General features: G+C 43.4%; 1 protein-coding gene across 1 annotated transcript in view; it reads right to left on the bottom strand.

The window, feature by feature from the left end:
* Window positions 1–19,227: 19,227 nt before the first annotated feature.
* LOC142924053 (fructosamine-3-kinase-like) overlaps window positions 19,228–22,488 on the bottom strand; it is a 43,630-nt gene continuing 40,369 nt past the window's right edge. Inside the window, exon 8 of the mRNA XM_076065500.1 lies at window positions 19,228–20,631. The gene's annotated coding sequence lies outside the window, so the exon portion shown is untranslated. The remainder of the gene's footprint in view (window positions 20,632–22,488) is intronic.

Raw genomic sequence — 22,488 nt, 5'->3', positions numbered from 1 at the left:
GGCCGCAACCAAACAGCATCATGCTGCGGAAGAGCGCACGGATCGCGTTCGCCACACGAGCCAGGCCCTTTCGTTCCTGCACTACCACCGCCTCCTGCCACTCTGTCTCCTCCTCTGTCTCCTCCTCTGTCTCCTTCCCCGTCGCCTCCTCTGTCTCCTCCGTCTTCTCTTTCTCCGTCTTTTCGACCTCCTGCATCACCATCTCTTCCACCACCACCACCACCATCTTCTCCTTTTCCTCCTCCACAGCCATCTTCTCCTCCATCTCCTTGTCGTCCTCTTCGTCCTCCACCGCTATCTCCTCATTTGTCTTCTCCAACTCCCTCTCCACCTTCTCCATTTCCTCTTTCACCTCCTCCTTCACTTCCTCTTTCATCTTCTTCTCCACAACCTCTCTCTTCTCTTCAACGGCCTGCGAGGATTGCTGCGCTGACTCCGCTCTGTGAAGAGACGCGCATGACACCGTTCAACCTTCTTGCTATGGCAGACATCGCAGTCGTCTCCTTACAATCTGTAGGTGGACTGTGTGGCGGATTAATTCGAATTTAATAACCACAGAAAACATCACAATCAGTGAGTACGCTTGGCATTGCAGCTGTCATTCTCTCAATGCAAGGCTAGCACGAAGAAAGGTGCTGCTGAATCTAACACAGACTGCTGTAGTTTCACAGTAGTGGCTGGAATTGCTGTGTAAATCCAATGGAATAACTTGCAGTGACATTTGTATATGTGTACTATAATTGATCCCTGGCACACAATGGCATACTCATTTCCAATGACATCAGGGGAGATTTTTAACGTGTGCTATGAAGGAGAGGGTGTGCGTGTCTTTGTGGTTTACGCAGCAGCACTAATACCCAGGGCAGGACGCCAGAGCTGAACTGTAAGCAGTGAGTGATGAACCCGCTATCGCTGCCCGCTTCACCCATGCACGATTGTGGAAAAATATCTATGGTGATTCGTGGTCGACTAAGTTGCCCCCTTTGACTTTGATGGCATCTCAGAGCGCTTTACACGTGATGAGCCACTCACATCTTGCATTTCTCGTCTTAATGCATTTGAAAGGGGGCACCCCCCTCCTCCCAATGGCAGCTATCCTTGTGCAGTAAAAATACACTTGGTAGTTGGCCAGGAAACGGGCATTAGTCTGGCAACAATATAGTGGATGTAGGGTTACATGGTGAATATATTACCGAATTGTTACGTGGTCTCACCCAGAAAGCAATTATGGAGAACATTTCTATCGCCGAATGTACATGTGGGGTTTGCATTGTCTGTGTGTTTGTGCGGGTGCCAGAGCTGGAACATCTTTGCCTCATAACTAGAGGGATCTAGGTTCGATTCCCAACTGGGCCACTTTCTCTGTGTGGAGTTTGTTCTCTCCCCCTGTTCTGGGTGGGCTCTGCAGCTTTCTCCCCATAACTGAACCCACATAAGCAATGCAAATCACTCAATTAGGATCGCAAACAACAGTCATTTTGTTCCCGATTACTAACAAAACTTGGCAGGACCCTGCTGAAAAAAGGTCTTGAGACTCACTGATGCTTATCCTGCGTAAACAATCATAATAAATACACACAGGACACACGCAGAGTTGCTTACCCTGGCTCAGCGGCTCCTTCTCTAAAGACATCTTCTCCAATGTGCAGTGTGATTGGGCCCTGTACAGGAGTGGTAGTGGTGGTTGTAGCGGTAGCGGAGGAGGTGGCGGTGGTGCTGGTGGTGGTGCTGGTGGTGGTGTTGGTGGTGGTGCTGGCGGTGGTGCTGGTGGTGGTGCTGGCGGTGGTTCTGGTGGTGGTGCTGGTGGTGGTGCTGGTGGTGGTGCTGGTGGCCTTGGTCCGGAGGCAGTGGTGCTTCAATTTGGTGAAGCGCTTCTCCTCCTCGAGAGGCTTCACCTCGCCGAGGTTATTCACCTCCCGAATGCTCCTCTGGTTCTTGGGGCGCCTACACTTGAGCTGCTTCTATTCGTGCATATGCACAACGATAAGCACAGGAACATTCAAACATGCACACACATGCACAAAATAATACCCACACGCACGCAAACATGCATTTCCACCCATACACAAATGCATACTCACACACCTATGCATGGAGGCAAACATGTATATTGACTCATCCAAATATGCTGAGCACACACATACATATACACAATCACCCGATGTTAAAACAAAACTTTACCAATCAGTACTTTGGACACAACATTAATGTATCCCTAACCACTAATTCGCCTAAACCCTACAAACTAATGATACATGTTACACCCTCATATATTCCCACAGACACCTATCGACCCCACAGACCTCATGAACCCCATTGAGGCCTTGATCAACTGCGATAATTTAATGGCGATTGTTATTAACATTCATCACGGGCAATAGGTGCCACAGAATGTTCCATTGTAAGGATCTAGCTGCCCATAATCTGGAAAAATCTAACAGCAGCGCTCATCGTGGGCAACTGGAATAGCACCTTCCAATGAGCTCACAGACAGAGGTCGCGTCACTGCCTGAAAAAAAGGCCAATTGATGTGCATGCACGAGTGGGATATGGCGTGACATGGTGGCAAGATGGGGTGATGTCGGGAGATGATGTGGTGGTATTTAGATGTGATGTGTTGGAATGTTATGGAGAGATCGTGTAGTGTGATGGTGTAGACACATGGTGAGGTTCTGTGATGGGTTATTGACTGGATGATGGGGTGGTATGATGGGAAAGGTGGTGTGGAGAGATGGTTTGGTGATGTGATGTGTAGTCATGTTGTAGTTTTATCGTGTGGTGGCATGGTGTGCTTTCGTGTACAGACGGTGTCCTTGACCCTCACCGACCACATACACACCTTTTGGTCGCAATTCTTGTCACCTTGGTTCGGGAAAGGGTCAACTCTGTCCATAATGTCCCCCCACGTGGTCGTTTGGAGCTGCGACTTCCGGACTACGGAGCACAGACATTTCATTCAAAGGATGAGTGATGGGTTAGAGAATGAAGCACATGGAGATTTCACAGAACTCATTCTGAGATCCCTCTAGTTACCTCTTATCACACTACAGGCCCTGCTATTGAGAAATATTCATCACATGGCATTAACACTTTACATGTCATATTTTTGTGAGCATGTTGAGATCATTCATTCCATAAACTTGAGACCCTAGTTTAATTATAGGTTGCTGAAACCCAGAGCTTAATAAACGTTCTCTGCCATGCTGGATCAGTGTCTAATCCCTTACCCACCAAGCCAGTTCTGCTGAATGCCATTATTATGGAGTTCTCCTCTGCATTTCCTAGTAATTTGTGAAAAGTAAGTTTATAGCTCATCAGAATTCTCCAGAATATATAAATATTCTGATTCTAACAAACTATTTTATGTAGGTATATGTAACTTACTCTCATAGTGCTCCAAGAGATCAGCCCACTTAAGTTGTCTGTCCATGTTGTAGGTGTTGTGTCTGTTTGATGGTGGTGGCCTGGAGGGGTTAGAACAAGGATCAAATTTATCAACTCAATTAATCACTCATCCTCTCAATAATTACCATTTTCCACTCACAGTACCAGTTAACTCACTCTTGTGCATGTTGATTTACAAGCCCCTTCATTTACTTGCTTACCGCCAACTCACTCACTTGTGCACCCGCTCACTCACTCATTCACTCAGCCACTCACACATGTTTATTCCAATCCACTATTCCATTGAACATAATCGTCAGACTTAACCATGTTCATGTAAAACCCATTTGTATTAATCCACTGGTTGATAAACGCCTCTCAATGCCTCATGGATGATGAGGGTTATGTAACCATACTTAAAAACGCTGGTCAGTGTGGGTTGGTGAAGGTCGGGAAGACTGCAAAAGAAAATATATTTCTGCACTGCCCTCCAATGCTCACAATGGCTATTACACCATTTATAGCACGTGGTGGCCACCCAATGCTAGGACATCCAATCACTCCCCAAGCTAGACCCTGCTTAGCTTCTGAGACCTGATGAAATCAGGAACATAACGGGTAATCTAATCAGAGGTCAACCAATAGAATTACCTGAGCAATATCCCTCGCCCAAACATCAAAATACTATTACTCAAGCATAACCCGAACACCTGATAGGCAACCCTAACCCGTCATACCGAACACTAACCCTTAATACACAAACCCTAATACACAACCGTAACTCTAAGTTCTAAACCGTAACTGTATCACACTTGCCCGTATGGCAAACTCCAACCTCTAATTATAACTGTGAACTCTAACCCTTCACTCTATCCCCAAACACTAAAACTCAGCCTGTAGCCCATAACCACAACTTTTCACCCCTAATTATTAACAACGATCCCTGATCATTTTTAAAACGCCCGTGTCGGGCTCACTTTTCAGATGTGATGAAGACCGGGCTCACAACTGACGAGATTAACTTTACTTTTATCACCGGTTGTGCATCTTTTAAAAACTAGAATGCGAAATAATCGCGTCCAGTTGCACATTATTTAATTGTAAATGCATTTACATAATTTTGCTTTACAAACAATGTTTTCCATCAATTAAATAATTGTTGAATAACAAGACAAAATGCAGGAGTATCTGCATTATTATGAAAAAACTATTGTAACATTTACAATATTATAGAAATAAGAGAGAAAATAATAAATTGTGTCAAGCAGACGATCATACACTGCAACACGTAAATTAACAATTGGGAATTGTTTAATGATTAATGTTCACCTCTTTTGCATGCCGTTTCTACTTGAAACTAATTCTCACAACAATGTAAGAAATATCTACATCAATATTAATTCTTCCGTCAAGAATCCAAAAATTACAATATCCACGACATTGTAGTTTGATTTTATAATAACATTTGCTAAAATTATATATTTAAACGTATTTGTTACAACACGTTACCATAAGCTGAGCTAAACCCCCAAACCCCTCATGCTCATGTAGTGAGTGAGACCCCCACACCCTTGAAAGCCTCAATAAAAACCCCATTAACACGCAAACAATCCTTAAACCACCCCTTTCAGGCTCACCGGTTAAATGATGTGCAGGCTGACAACTGCTGAGATTAATTTCAGTTTAATCAACAATAGTGGAGGCTTTAATAACCACGAGGCTAAATAATCTCACGCTTATTTTAGCTGAGACAAGAAACACGGCGACCAATAAACACAGCTCTTCCAATATGAATGACACGTGGTGCATGACGTCATAGATATCATGATGTCAAAGGTACCACCCACATGACTGTGACATCACAGACTGGAGACAACTACGTCATCAGCCAGGATCTGACCTGAACAGCAGACCCCTTCCTAATGTTAAATGTAATGTAACTCAGATTATTTCGGACACAATTGTCCCAGTAATAAGAAAATGATGATTGTGTACATTTTATTGGTAATCTAGATGACTTAAACAGGCTCGTTATCAACGTTTTGAATGGTTACACGGTTACGGTCTAAACAATGTTAGAAACAGCAATATATGAAGTGATATTCCAAGTTACGAATCTAATTGTCTTAATTTGATGGCAGACAATCCAATTACCACAATATTATGAATATTTGAGTCTAGTTTGAGGTGACAATGTAAAATTATATTTTTAAAATGGCATCTTATGAAAAAAACTATTGTAACATTTACAATATTATAGAAATAAAAGAGAAAATCATAAATTGTGTCAAGCAGATGATCATACACTGCAATACAAATTAACAATTGGGAATTGTTTAATGATTAATGTTCACCTTTTGCATGCCGTTTCTATTTGAAACTAATTTTTACATCAAGAATCAGTCACATAAAACGACAATGTCAGAAATATCCACATCATTATTAATTCTACCGTCAAGAATCCAAGAATCACAATATCCACGACATTGCAGTTTGATTTTCTGATAACATATGCTAAAATTGTATATTCAAAAGTATTTGTTACAACACGTTACCTTAAGCTAAGCTAAACCCCCAAACCCCTCATGCTCATGTAGTGAGTGAGACCCCCACACCCTTGAAAGCTTCAATAATAAACCCGATTAACACGCAAACCATCCTTAAACCACCCCTTTCAGTTTGATTTTATAATAACATTTGCTAAAATTATATATTTAAACGTATTTGTTACAACACGTTACCATAAGCTGAGCGAAACCCCCAAACCCCTCATGCTCATGTAGTGAGTGAGACCCCCACACCCTTGAAAGCCTCTCGGTCACGGTCATTTCCTCACTTCTCTACGCTTGCGAAACGTGGACCCCCCTAATGGAAAATCTTCGCCGGTTAGAAACATTTAGACAGGCCTGCCTACGATCCATCCTGGGTTTAACCAGACTGGATTGTGTGAGGAGCTCACAAATCCTTGAAAGATCTGGGCAAGGTCCCATCGGTGAGCTCCTCCGGCGGGCAAGGCTGCGATGGCTGGGTCATGTAGCCCGCATGCCCAGCCACCGCATGCCGAAACAGCTTTTGTTCGGCCGGATCGAGGGGGCTAAACGGGCGCGGCACAGGCTAGAGAGGAGATGGAGTGGTGTGGTACAGGAGGACGTGGAGCTGAGTGGAGTTGCCGATGACTGGTACCAGCAGTGTCAAAATCGGCCTCTGTGGAGGAGGCTCATGAAGGACGCTACTGGGCATTTGGAGGTAGTCGCCCTCCAACAACAATGGAGGGCAGAGGAGCGACGCTCACAACAATGAGGGGAGCGCCGGGTGGCTAGGGCACAGCAGGTTGGCACAATAGGGGGCACAGGTGGTGCATCAGCCAGTCATCTTAGTCATCTCAGTCAGTCGACCCGTGGCACCTGGGTCTGCCCCGTGACCTCCTGCCAGCGGGCGTTCGACACTTCACGTGGCCTCAAGGTGCACATGGCCTGGCACAAGCGTCGTGGTGACGTCACCGCCACTTAGTGGCGAATGGCGGTTGTTGTTATATATCTACTGTAATCACCCAGGAATGTATGTCCTTAACGTTCGTGACGTCACTCCACATCGACCAGCCCCCCTCATTAATATTCATGAGAAGGTGACGTCCTCCAAATGGACACACCCCCACCCCTCATTCATAATCATAAGCGGGTGACGTCACTCAAGATGCAGTACTCCCCCCCTCACTAATAATCATGAACAAGTGACGTCACTCCACATCGAACAGCCGCCCTCAATAATCATGAACAGGTTACGTCCTCCACATGGAACCCCCCCCCCCATCTCAGTAACATCTGGCAGTTCACCAGTTCAAGCGAGCCTGACTGCTGATGAGACACTGAGAGACGAAGCCTGTTTCAGGGTGCTGCTTGTGTTGAGTTAATGTTGATGATGAGATGCACTCTTAGAAGCTTGTGCGGCAGAGTAGCACCACTCGCATTGTGTGCGTGGAGAAGTGGCGATGTGGAGGCTGTACAGCTCGGATATCTTGTTCCTTGAGCTGCAGCAGCAGCTGTAGTTATGCGTTTGTCCACTAGAGGGCAGCACGTGCCTTGTGGAGAACCTGCAGTGCCCCTACATCCTGTAGCCCTAACCCTATAGCCCTGACCCTATAGCCCTGACCCTATAGCCCTGACCCCATAGCCCTGACCCTATAGCCCTGACCCTATAGCCCTGACCCTATAGCCCTGACCCTATAGCCCTGACCCTAACCTAATACTTTTGGTGTCCTTCCCCGGCACCTCCGATTAGCACGGTTGGCTATGTACGGTGCGAAAGAAATTCAGCCTTCAATAGCTGCCCCCAGACATGAGTTATCATTTGTGGTCAAGTGGCTTCTGAAAAATAAGCTAATACCTCATTGGACTTTACCTGATAATATTTTTAAAAATTGCTTAGTTTATTCTTTTTTTAGTGATTTGTTTACATTTCCTATACCTTGCACTCCGATCGTTTTCTTTGTATTGTTTGTTGATGTAACGTACAAAGCCGTCCCTACTGGACATCTCTGAAAAAAGCTTTATAGCTCATCGGATTCCTCCAGTATGATTACATATTCAGATTTTGATTCTTATATACATATCTGGGGCAGCTCGTGTTGGTAGTGAGCCCCGATGAAGGCCAGCAAGGCGCTCGAAGGGGACGGAATGGTCAGAACAGTGTCTGGTTCTCAGACTCACCAGAGACACTCACCAGGGACAGACTCACCACATATCGACACACTCACTCACCCACCCACTCATCCACTCACTCAATCTCCCACCCACCCACTCACCCTCACCCACCCATCCACCCACCTACTCACCCATCCACTCTGACTCACCCACCCACCCACTCTCACTCACCCACCCACTCACTCACTCATACACACACTCACCAACTCACCCAATCACTCAATCATTCAAATACCACTTACCCACGTACTTATTCACCCACTCACTCAATTACCCACTCACCCACCCACTCAACTACTCACCCACCCACTCACCCACTCACCCACCCACTCACCCACCCACCCATTCAACCACCCACTCACCCAGCCACCCACTCACTCACTCACTGACCCGCTCACTCACTCACCCACCTACTAACTCACCCACCCGCTCTCCCACCCACCCACGCACCCACTTGCCCACCAGCTAACTCACCCACTCACTCAATCACCTCCCCACTCACCCACCACTCATTCACCCACTAATTTACCCACTCACACATCCAACCACTCCATTACCCTCTCACACACAGACTCACGAACTCACCCATTCACCCAATCACTCATTCAAAAATCCACTCACCCCTATACTCATTCACCCACTCGCTCAATTACCCACTGACCCACCCAAGCACCAAATCATGTATTCAGCTCCCCATTCATTTAATTAGCCACTCAACCACTGATTCATTCAAACTAACTCACTGACCCACCCACTCACTCATCCACCCACCTAATAATTCACCAACTCAACCATCCACTTACTCATTAACACATTCACACATCCACCAATTTACACACTAACCAACTCATTCAATTACCCATCCACCCATTCAACCACCAACCATCCACTCAACCAGGCACCAACTGATCCAATTACCCATCCACTCACCCACATATCCACACACCGATGCACTCATTCATCCACCACCTACCCACCCACTTACTCAATTTCCCACTCACCCAAGCAGTAATGTGATGGTTTATAATGTGCAGTCAATGGCAACCGCGCTGAGACCATTAATTCACCAGACTTGAGAACCTGCTTTAATCGTAGGTGAATGCCTGGATTCAACCCCATTTTAGTGCTCTGACCTCTGAGCCACTGGACCATCTCTAAACAATCAACACCTCCCCCCATGTTAAATACATATGCAGCCTGTTTAGAACGCAGCATTATTGGAATACTTTGCCAACACAATTGATATTGTGGAGCAGTCCTGCAATTGCTTTCTCATGCCTCTGCTGGCAGGAAGAATTTCCACAAGAGAGACCTCTAGAAAGGCGTTTGAACGATATTTTGGTCTATTCTTCCATACTCGTCAGATTATTTTGAAGAGGAAGGAGTACCCACACTTTTACCCACCACACGCAACTTGCCACTCGATTTTGGTGTACCCAGTTGTACTGTTTGGCGGACAGAGGCAGGGGAACTTCAGATACTCGACCATTTGTTGCAACTGCTGTGCCAGAAGGTGGAACCAGCAATCTCTCTATTGCCAGTGAAGTTTACGAGCCATTGCATCACAGCAGCCCCCTCCAGTATGCAATGCTAAACGAGGGTCTCTCTCTCTGCGTGCACATCAGGGTAATATTGAATGAGGTGGTATGGACGTCTCGCTGCTTCGTGATGGATGTGATGGCAGTGGGAAAGTGGAGCAATGGAACAGCGGGGCATTAGGGCAGAGTGGCATCAAAGCAGTGGGGCAGCGGAGCAGAGGGGCAGTGAGGCAATGGGGCAGTGGGCAGAGGGGCAGCAGGACAGCGGAAGCAGCTTGGCAGAGGGGCAGTGGGGCAGTGAAGGGGTGGATGTGTCAGACGAATCGCCTGATGATCTTTTCCCACCACTGCTTGTACACGTTCTGAAGAAGGGCCATTGCCTGAAACTTCTCTCATGACATAGTTGTCATTGTACTGCCGCACACACAGCCGGGACACTGCACACGAGCCAAGGCACATTGAACCAACCCAGGCAGCGCTCACAAGCAATGCAAAGTTACATTGTTTCCTCATAGGTTTATGTCATAAAGTTTATAATAAAAACAACAATGATAATTATTACATAATGCATTGGATTGATGCTAACTCTTAACAGAGTTAGTCTGTTGGCAGCAGTCAGTGTCCAGTACAGTCCTGGCATCTGCTGCTCAGTTTCCTTCCCCGGCTGCGGTCCCAGTGGCACCTCCATCACCCCAACTGTGCGGTCGACCGGCCGCAACCAAACAGCATCATGCTGCGGAAGAGCGCATGGATCGCGTTCGCCACACGAGCCAGGCCCTTTCGTTCCTGCACTACCACCGCCTCCTGCCACTCTGTCTCCTCCTCTGTCTCCTCCTCTGTCTCCTTCCCCGTCGCCTCCTCTGTCTCCTCCGTCTTCTCTTTCTCCGTCTTTTCGACCTCCTGCATCACCATCTCTTCCACCACCACCACCACCATCTTCTCCTTTTCCTCCTCCACAGCCATCTTCTCCTCCATCTCCTTGTCGTCCTCTTCGTCCTCCACCGCTATCTCCTCATTTGTCTTCTCCAACTCCCTCTCCACCTTCTCCATTTCCTCTTTCACCTCCTCCTTCACTTCCTCTTTCATCTTCTTCTCCACAACCTCTCTCTTCTCTTCAACGGCCTGCGAGGATTGCTGCGCTGACTCCGCTCTGTGAAGAGACGCGCATGACACCGTTCAACCTTCTTGCTATGGCAGACATCGCAGTCGTCTCCTTACAATCTGTAGGTGGACTGTGTGGCGGATTAATTCGAATTTAATAACCACAGAAAACATCACAATCAGTGAGTACGCTTGGCATTGCAGCTGTCATTCTCTCAATGCAAGGCTAGCACGAAGAAAGGTGCTGCTGAATCTAACACAGACTGCTGTAGTTTCACAGTAGTGGCTGGAATTGCTGTGTAAATCCAATGGAATAACTTGCAGTGACATTTGTATATGTGTACTATAATTGATCCCTGGCACACAATGGCATACTCATTTCCAATGACATCAGGGGAGATTTTTAACGTGTGCTATGAAGGAGAGGGTGTGCGTGTCTTTGTGGTTTACGCAGCAGCACTAATACCCAGGGCAGGACGCCAGAGCTGAACTGTAAGCAGTGAGTGATGAACCCGCTATCGCTGGCCCGCTTCACCCATGCACGATTGTGGAAAAATATCTATGGTGATTCGTGGTCGACTAAGTTGCCCCCTTTGACTTTGATGGCATCTCAGAGCGCTTTACACGTGATGAGCCACTCACATCTTGCATTTCTCGTCTTAATGCATTTGAAAGGGGGCACCCCCCTCCTCCCAATGGCAGCTATCCTTGTGCAGTAAAAATACACTTGGTAGTTGGCCAGGAAACGGGCATTAGTCTGGCAACAATATAGTGGATGTAGGGTTACATGGTGAATATATTACCGAATTGTTACGTGGTCTCACCCAGAAAGCAATTATGGAGAACATTTCTATCGCCGAATGTACATGTGGGGTTTGCATTGTCTGTGTGTTTGTGCGGGTGGCAGAGCTGGAACATCTTTGCCTCATAACTAGAGGGATCTAGGTTCGATTCCCAACTGGGCCACTTTCTCTGTGTGGAGTTTGTTCTCTCCCCCTGTTCTGGGTGGGCTCTGCAGCTTTCTCCCCATAACTGAACCCACATAAGCAATGCATATCACTCAATTAGGATCGCAAACAACAGTCATTTTGTTCCCGATTACTAACAAAACTTGGCAGGACCCTGCTGAAAAAAGGTCTTGAGACTCACTGATGCTTATCCTGCGTAAACAATCATAATAAATACACACAGGACACACGCAGAGTTGCTTACCCTGGCTCAGCGGCTCCTTCTCTAAAGACATCTTCTCCAATGTGCAGTGTGATTGGGCCCTGTATAGGAGTGGTAGTGGTGGTTGTAGCGGTAGCGGAGGAGGTGGCGGTGGTGCTGGTGGTGGTGCTGGTGGTGGTGCTGGTGGTGGTGCTGGCGGTGGTGCTGGTGGTGGTGCTGGCGGTGGTGCTGGTGGTGGTGCTGGTGGTGGTGCTGGTGGCCGTGGTCCGGAGGCAGTGGTGCTTCAATTTGGTGAAGCGCTTCTCCTCCTCGAGAGGCTTCACCTCGCCGAGGTTATTCATCTCCCGAATGCTCCTCTGGTTCTTGGGGCGCCTACACTTGAGCTGCTTCTATTCGTGCATATGCGCAACGATAAGCACAGGAACATTCAAACATGCACACACATGCACAAAATAATACCCACACGCACGCAAACATGCATTTCCACCCATACACAAATGCATACTCACACACCTATGCATGGAGGCAAACATGTATATTGGCTCATCCAAATATGCTGAGCACACACATACATATACACAATCACCCGATGTTAAAACAAACCTTTACCAATCAGTACTTTTGAACAAAGCATTAATGTATCCCTAACCACTAATTCGCCTAAACCCTACAAACTAATGATACATGTTACACCCTCATATATTCCCACAGACACCTATCGACCCCACAGACCTCATGAACCCCATTGAGGCCTTGATCAACTGCGATAATTTAATGGCGATTGTTATTAACATTCATCACGGGCAATAGGTGCCACAGAATGTTCCATTGTAAGGATCTAGCTGCCCATAATCTGGAAAAATCTAACAGCAGCGCTCATCGTGGGCAACTGGAATAGCACCTTCCAATGAGCTCACAGACAGAGGTCGCGTCACTGCCTGAAAAAAAGGCCAATTTATGTGCATGCACGAGTGGGATATGGCGTGACATGGTGGCAAGATGGGGTGATGTCGGGAGATGATGTGGTGGTATTTAGATGTGATGTGTTGGAATGTTATGGAGAGATCGTGTCGTGTGATGGTGTAGACACATGGTGAGGTTCTGTGATGGGTTATTGACTGGATGATGGGGTGGTATGATGGGAAAGGTGGTGTGGAGAGATGGTTTGGTGATGTGATGTGTAGTCATGTTGTAGTTTAATCGTGTGGTGGCATGCTGTACTATCGTGTACAGACGGTGTCCTTGACCCTCACCGACCACATACACACCTTTTGGTCGCAATTCTTGTCACCTTGGTTCGGGAAAGGGTCAACTCTGTCCATAATGTCCCCCCACGTGGTCGTTTGGAGCTGCGACTTCCGGACTACGGAGCACAGACATTTCATTCAAAGGATGAGTGATGGGTTAGAGAATGAAGCACATGGAGATTTCACAGAACTCATTCTGAGATCCCTCTAGTTACCTCTTATCACACTACAGGCCCTGCTATTGAGAAATATTCATCACATGGCATTAACACTTTACATGTCATATTTTTGTGAGCATGTTGAGATCATTCATTCCATAAACTTGAGACCCTAGTTTAATTATAGGTTGCTGAAACCCAGAGCTTAATAAACGTTCTCTGCCATGCTGGATCAGTGTCTAATCCCTTACCCACCAAGCCAGTTCTGCTGAATGCCATTATTATGGAGTTCTCCTCTGCATTTCCTAGTAATTTGTGAAAAGTAAGTTTATAGCTCATCAGAATTCTCCAGAATATATAAATATTCTGATTCTAACAAACTATTTTATGTAGGTATATGTAACTTACTCTCATAGTGCTCCAAGATATCAGCCCACTTAAGTTGTCTGTCCATGTTGTAGGTGTTGTGTCTGTTTGATGTTGGTGGCCTGGAGGGGTTAGAACAAGGATCAAATTTATCAACTCAATTAATCACTCATCCTCTCAATAATTACCATTTTCCACTCACAGTACCAGTTCACTCACTCTTGTGCATGTTGATTTACAAGCCCCTTCATTTACTTGCTTACCGCCAACTCACTCACTTGTGCACCCGCTCACTCACTCATTCACTCACCCACTCACACATGTTTATTCCAATCCACTATTCCATTGAACATAATCGTCAGACTTAACCCTGTTCATGTAGAACCCATTTGTATTAATCCACTGGTTGATAAACGCCTCTCAATGCCTCATGGATGATGAGGGTTATGTAACCATACTTAAAAACGCTGGTCAGTGTGGGTTGGTGAAGGTCGGGGAGACTGCAAAAGAAAATATATTTCTGCACTGCCCTCCAATGCTCACAATGGCTATTACACCATTTATAGCACGTGGTGGCCACCCAATGCTAGGACATCCAATCACTCCCCAAGCTAGACCCTGCTTAGCTTCTGAGACCTGATGAAATTAGGAACATAACGGGTAATCTAATCAGAGGTCAACCAATCGAATTACCTGAGCAATATCCCTCGCCCAAACATCAAAATACTATTACTCAAGCATAACCCGAACACCTGATAGGCAACCCTAACCCGTCATACCGAACACTAACCCTTAATACACAAACCCTAATACACAACCGTAACTCTAAGTTCTAAACCGTAACTGTATCACACTTTTGATTTAAAGCTTTCGTGACTGCAGTAATTCATATTCTTAGTTTTTTCGATAAAGTCACGTTGAAGGGAAACAACTAAATAACAAAATATATATAAAACAATAAAAAAATTCTCACGACGTTTCGACCATAACTGATGATGACCGTTTGAGTTATGGTCGAAACGTCGTGAGAATTTTTTATTGTTTTATATATATTTTGTTATTTAGTTGTTTCCCTTCAACGTGACTTTACCGAAAAAACTAAGAATATGTATCACACTTGCCCGTATGGCAAACTCCAACCTCTAATTATAACTGTGAACTCTAACCCTTCACTCTATCCCCAAACACTAAAACTCAGCCTGTAGCCCATAACCACAACTTTTCACCCCTAATTATTAACAACGATCCCTGATCATTTTTAAAACGCCCGTGTCGGGCTCACTTTTCAGATGTGATGAAGACCAGGCTCACAACTGACGAGATTAACTTTACTTTTATCACCGGTTGTGCATCTTTTAAAAACTAGAATGCGAAATTATCGCGTCCAGTTGCACATTATTTAATTGTAAATGCATTTACATAATTTTGCTTTACAAACAATGTTTTCCATCAATTAAATAATTGTTGAATAACAAGACAAAATGCAGGAGTATCTGCATTATTATGAAAAAACTATTGTAACATTTACAATATTATAGAAAAAAGAGAGAAAATAATAAATTGTGTCAAGCAGACGATCATACACTGCAACACGTAAATTAACAATTGGGAATTGTTTAATGATGAATGTTCACCTCTTTTGCATGCCGTTTCTATTTGAAACTAATTCTCACAACAATGTAAGAAATATCTACATCAATATTAATTCTACCGTCAAGAATCCAAAAATCACAATATCCACGACATTGTAGTTTGATTTTATAATAACATTTGCTAAAATTATATATTTAAACGTATTTGTTACAGCACGTTACCATAAGCTGAGCTAAACCCCCAAACCCCTCATGCTCATGTAGTGAGTGAGACCCCCACACCCTTGAAAGCCTCAATGAAAACCCCATTAACACGCAAACAATCCTTAAACCACCCCTTTCAGGCTCACCGGTTAAATGATGTGCAGGCTGACAACTGCTGAGATTAATTTCAGTTTCATCAACAATAGTGGAGGCTTTAATAACCACGAGGCAAAATAATCTCACGCTTATTTTAGCTGAGACAAGAAACACAGCGACCAATTAACACAGCTCTTCCAATATGAATGACACGTGGTGCATGACGTCATAGATATCATGATGTCAAAGGTACCACCCACATGACTGTGACATCACAGACTGGAGACAACTACGTCATCAGCCAGGATCTGACCTGAACAGCAGACCCCTTCGCAATGTTAAATGTAATGTAACTCAGATTATTTCGGGCACAATTGTCCCAGTAATAAGAAAATGATGATTGTGTACATTTTATTCGTAATCTAGATGACTTAAACAGGCTCGTTATCAACGTTTTGAAAGGTTACACGGTTACGGTCTCAACAATGTTAGAAACAGCAATATATGAAGTGATATTCCAAGTTATGAATCTAATTGTCTTAATTTGATGGCAGACAATCCAATTACCACAATATTATGAATATTTGAGTCTAGTTTGAGGTGACAATGTAAAATTATATTTTTAAAATGGCATCTTATGAAAAAAAACTATTGTAACATTTACAATATTATAGAAATAAAAGAGAAAATCATAAATTGTGTCAAGCAGATGATCATACACTGCAACACAAATTAACAATTGGGAATTGTTTAATGATTAATGTTCACCTTTTTTGCATGCCGTTTCTATTTGAAACTAATTTTTACATCAATAATCAGTCACATAAAACGACAATGTCAGAAATATCCACATCAATATTAATTCTACCGTCAAGAATCCAAGAATGACAATATCCACGACATTGCAGTTTGATTTTCTGATAACATATGCTAAAATTGTATATTCAAAAGTATTTGTTACAACACGTTACCTTAAGCTAAGCTAAACCCCCAAACCCCTCATGCTCATGTAGTGAGTGAGACCCCCACACCCTTGAAAGCTTCAATAATAAACCCGATTAACACGCAAACAATCCTTAAACCACCCCTTTCAGTTTGATTTTCTAATAACATTTACTAAAATTATATATTTAAACGTATTTGTTACAACACGTTACCATAAGCTGAGCGAAACCCCCAAACCCCTCATGCTCATGTAGTGAGTGAGACCCCCACACCCTTGAAAGCCTCAATAATAAACCCCATTAACACGCAAACAATCCTTAAACCACCCCTTTCAGGCTCACCGGTTAAATGATGTGCAGGCTGACAACTGCTGAGATAATTTCAGTTTCATCAACAGTAGTGGAGGCTTTAATAACCACGAGGCTAAATAATATCACGCTTATTTTAGCTAAGACAAGAAACACAGCCACCAATAAACGCAGTTCTTCCAATATGAATGACACGTGGTGCATGACGTCATAGACATCATGATGTCAAAGGTACCTCCCACATGACTGTGACATCACAGACTGGATTCATCTACGTCATCAGCCAAGATCTGAATGTAATGCAACTCCTATTATTTAGGGCACAATTGTCCCAGAAATAAGAAAACGATGATGGTGAAAATTGTATTCATATTCTAGATGACATAAACAAGCTAGTTAGCAAAAGTTTAAATGGATACACGCTTGCGGTCTAAACAAAATATCAGGGAATATGCGAAGCAACGAATCTAATTGTAAATTGGTGGCAGAAAATCAAATTATCACAATATCATAACCATTGTAGCCTAGTTTGTGGTGAAAATCAAATTATCACAATATCATAACCATTATAGCCTAGTTTGTGGTGAAAATCAAATTATCACAATATCATAACCATTGTAGCCTTGTTTGTGATGAAAATCTAATTATCACAATATCATAAGCATTGTAGCCTTGTTTGTGGTGAAAATCAAATTATCACAATATCATAACCATTGTAGCCTAGTTTGTGGTGAAAATCTAATTATCACTATCATAACCATTGTAGCCTAGTTTGTGGTGAAAATCTAATTATCACTATCATAACCATTGTAGCCTAGTTTGTGGTGAAAATTTAATTATCACAATATCATAACCATTGTAGCCTATTTTGTGGTGAAAATCTAATTATCACAATATCATAACCATTGTAGCCTTGTTTGTGGTGAAAATCAAATTATCACATCATAACCATTGTAGCCTAGTTTGTGGTGAAAATCTAATTATCACAATATCATAACCATTGTAGCCTTGTTTGTGGTGAAAAGCTAACATTTTTTTCATTTCATTTTTATAGCACTACTGTAAAATGTACAATAATATAGAAATAAACGTGAGATCCTCAGAAATTGAGTCGAGCAGACAATCATACACTACAACACATAAATCAACAGTTGCGAATTGTTTCATAATTAACTGAAACCTTCTTTGCATGCCGTTTAAATTTGAACCTATTTTTTACATCAATAATCAGTGGCATAAAACGAGAATATAAGAAATATTCGCAATAATATTAATTCTACCGTCAATAATCCAAACATCACAATATCCACGACGTTGGAATTCGATTTTTTTAAAATAAAATATGCCAAAAAATAACCCGTACCCATGACCCAAGCCGAAACCTACAACCCCTCACTCTTATGTACTGAGAGAGGCCTCCACTTCTTTGAAACCCTCAGCAACAGACCTCATAAACATCCATGAAATCATATTCTTTGGGTCTTTCGGTAGTCACGTAGATAAGTTGAGAGAAAATAATTTTTAAAAATAACAAAAAACTACGACGTTTCGATCATCATCAGGAGAAAAGAGGAAAGCTGCTGAGGCAAAACAGTCTGTGACAATTCTGTAAGCAGCCAGGGCCTTAAATGAAGGGCAGACCCCTCCCCAATGTTGAATGAAATGCAACTCGTATTATTTCGGAAATCAGAAAACGATGACTGTGGACATTTAATTCATATTCTAGCTGTGAGTGGGGACCGGTGGCGCAGCGGTGAGCGCACTGTGAGAATGTGGAGATTGGTGGCGTAGTGGTTTGCACATTGTGAGGGGGGAGTGGTGGCACCACGGTGAGCACACCGAGTGATTGGGGAGCTGTGGGCAGTGGTTAGCTATAAATGCTCCGATACGTGTGGCATTGCCTTTGCACTGTTCCCCTTTTGGCGATCTCTGATCTGACACTGGTGGTGAGACTAGGTCATAAAGAAGGCTGTCTCTGGTGTAGGCCAATCAGTTTCAAAGACAATTCAAATATTATCAGAGCATGTTTGTTTGCATATTGACCACAAGTCACGTGTGTGGTTAATGCAGTAAGTTGATTCCTTGCAACAGGTTTCTAATTGGTTGTTTGAACATTTTAACACCACTTCCTGCTTTACTGCCAGAAAGGATAAAACCTTTTATTATTTTTCACACTTTGATTCTGGAAAAAGGTCCCATGATACAGCTTGTTTGGCTGGATGGGGCTAAATGGATGTGTCATAGGCTAGAAGAGAGATGGAATTATGCGGTTCAGAAGGATGTGGATGGAGCTAATTGGACTTTCTGATGACTTGTACCAAGTGTCAAAATCGGCCTCTGTGGAGGTTTTCATATAAAGTCTTATAACTTTTTTCACAAGATCCCTAATCTCAAGCAAAAGCCACCCAGACACGAACATGTGACACATTGCAATGTTTATTCACCCGATCGCTACTAAGCATGCATCAATTTTCAATTGCAGTCGACAGACACGTTATGGTTTGATGTGGAAAATAGACTGTTGCAGAGTGTGAATACGATCTTCAAAAAATATATATTTTTGAAAGCAGCTTACAGTCTTTTACATGATGAAGGATCATTGCCATTTATCATCCCAACGAGTAAACCATCTTAACCAATCAAATGTCTAAATTTTTGGAATACCATGAAACACTATTAAAGTGTTCATTTTTGTACATATTTTCATGAAATGTTTCCAATAGATGTTTATATAGTTTTCTTACACACGTCATGTAGTTCACTATGATAATAATGGTCTTGATATCACGCCATTTACACAGGGGCGTCTCAGATAAGGGGCGTCTCAGATAAGTGCCATGCATCACGTTTCATGAGGTTTTCTAAATAAAATTTTTGCAGGCTCCTTGTGCAAACAAGTCTTGTTTTCATGTCGTTAGTAAAGCAAAACTCACAAACTCATGGACTGTGTTGACCGGGGGAGGTGAAGGTAATCACCAATAACCTTGCCATGGACACTCAAAGGCAATGAAGAACGTTCTCCCTGTGGAACTCATCATCCCTTCTGGATGCCCCGATCATTGCAGTGGTCCCCTAGAAGGCCAATAGACCCCCTCTGAGTACCCCTACTGCTCAACATCCATGGCAATTAATGTATGGGAGATGCGAGTTGATGACCCAGGTCAAAATATAACAAGAATATAAATGTATCATACGTAGTTTGGACAACACTCACTTTGCTAGCATGTATAATCAGGTTGGGCCAAATATTTAGACAGTGCATTCATTGTCCATTGTGTCAGTTTTGAAAGAATTAAGCAACATTGAAAAATAGCAAGCTCTGTCTTCATCTCCTGCCAATGCCAACATCATGCTCATGTTTGCTTTGCCAGGCCCGTTGACATGTGTGGCAAACCCAAAAGATAAAAACGCTATTGACAACGCATGTAAAAAAAATACTTTTCTGATTTGACCCAAAATCTGTGTTCACTTGGAATTTTTTTTTGCATTATGGTGCAGTTAAAATATAGCATTCAGCTCATTAAATTAACCTTTTAACATTAACTTTAAATCAGTTTTAGAAAAATATATTTATTGCCTTAATTAATTATTTTGATGTTTAGTTCCCATAATATTTATATCCCTGATCTATAGTATTCTGCTTGTGCAGAAATGTATAAGAGACTACTGCATGTTCTGGTGAATCCAGTCCATGAACTTGGCGACTGTGCGCTAGACACCTGGCTGGTATGCCCGTGCACAGCCAACACCCCAGCTGGTGATTCCAGAAAGCAACCAGCGGCCGTTTGAGTCCTGGCAAAGAAAGGGCCCCCCAGAGTATCCCTGCAACAGACACACACGACACCAATGTTAGAAGTTTACTGACTGACAAGGAGGCATGATGGAGCGATGATTACAATGATCCAGTATAGGAAATGGCATGTCATGATACCAAAGAGGGCATATCAGAAGGCCCAATAAGTAGGTTTAAATGTTCAGTGCAAAGAGCAGTAGAACTGAGAGGGAGGCTTGAAATGTTGTGGGACTGGGATCCTGAATGAGGACTTTGTAATGGAAGGCCCATTCAGGACATGGCATTAAAACTCCACTCTCCTCTTGCTTAAAACAAACACCTACAAAATCACCCGAAGACAAATTGGAAATATATTTTAATTACATGCTGCGTCAAATCTCACAAAGGGTGATTAATGCACTCAGCAGTGACTTATCTGTGTGCTCCAGTTTCCTTCCACATATATACACACTCACTAATTGGCTGGCAACATCTGAACATATATAGAAATGCAGGGCAATTGTTGGTGCAGGCTCACCTCCCTTGCAATATTCCAGCTTGGTCTTTGGCTCCTCAGAAATTCTGAGATGCAATAATCATGAACGACGCTATATAAAATGAATCGCTAGATATTTTTTAAATAGCATAGCAAATGTGCTAAATTATCAGTGACAATTTGCTTGATTCGGAAAAGCCACATAGATCAGAAGGCTGGGAATGCGTTCACGTCGTGCTGAACAGGGAGCTGTGCGAGTGACTCGAAGCATGGCTGCCCTTGTGGCGCCCAGCTGATGCCCGCATCGCTCGTGCCACTCTCCTGGACCACCGAGTCATGGAACTACCCGCGGGACCCTGAGTCAATGCGACTCGTGTCGTTGAGGGAGTGGCCGCAGGGCAAGTGAATGTCGGGTGCCCACAACTTAATCGGCATTATTTTCTATTGGCAAGCTTTAGGCAACCCTGTGATGAATTTGTATGTTTGTCTAGAGGATACATTCATCATAGTAACAGGACCTTTCTACCAAAATCTGTTCTTAATTATCATGGTAACTCAACACGTTCGTCAATAACAATGACCTTAAAATTAAATAAAAATGAAAAAATGTAGACTTTTGGGCAATGGCCCTTTTTCATTGTACAAATGGGAGAAGGACCATGGCCCGAAACGTTGCATATAATGTTGTGTCTATTGAGGCCACAACATTACTGACTAATGTGTTGAGTTTTTTAGTTAATTGTTCTTGGGCACCACTGCCAACGCAGCAGCAGCATTGCCAAATAATAATGTATCATCCGGTTAACTTATTAGCACTCCATACTGCTCAGTCTGGGTCAGCAAAGCATTGAACCAGTTCAGATTTTGCTTTCCACTGATACTAGCCATGACTGGTTATCAAACTCATGTGGCTGGCTTCCACAGCAGGGCACGCTGAACAACACTGCCATTGCCGTGAATATTGCATGTTTATATTATTCTTATAACATATGATACTTGTTTCGTACCACGTGTGTTGATTTTCGATTTAAAGCTTTCGTGACTGCAGGGATTCATCTTCTTGGTTTTTTCGGTAAAGTCAAGTAGAAGGGAAATAATAAAATAATAAAATAAAAACTATTAAATAAAATTATCACGACGTTTCGGCCACAACACAAGCAGCCGTCCTCAGGTGAAGAAACAGAGCTGTCGGAAAGACAGCGCTCCAATGAACACTGCTAAGCTTGGCAGCGTATTTTAAGCTGGGTGGGAGGAGCGGAGCACCTTGACAAAGGAGTTTACATATCAACAGAACGATTTAGCATTGAAGTAGCTATGCTAATGTGATATATTAGCAGGATGTTAAAGTCAGAAATTAGCATGTAAATGGGAGATTAACATAATGTTAATGTGAGGAATTAGCATGTAACTG

Source organism: Petromyzon marinus, chromosome 8 (assembly GCF_048934315.1).
Source record: "Petromyzon marinus isolate PM22_M1 ecotype Great Lakes invasive population chromosome 8, UKy_Petmar_22M1.pri1.0, whole genome shotgun sequence".
NCBI classification, from domain to species: domain Eukaryota; kingdom Metazoa; phylum Chordata; class Hyperoartia; order Petromyzontiformes; family Petromyzontidae; genus Petromyzon; species Petromyzon marinus.
The sequence above is the reverse complement of the archived record's forward strand: the minus strand, read 5'-3'. Positions and strand labels throughout refer to the sequence as shown.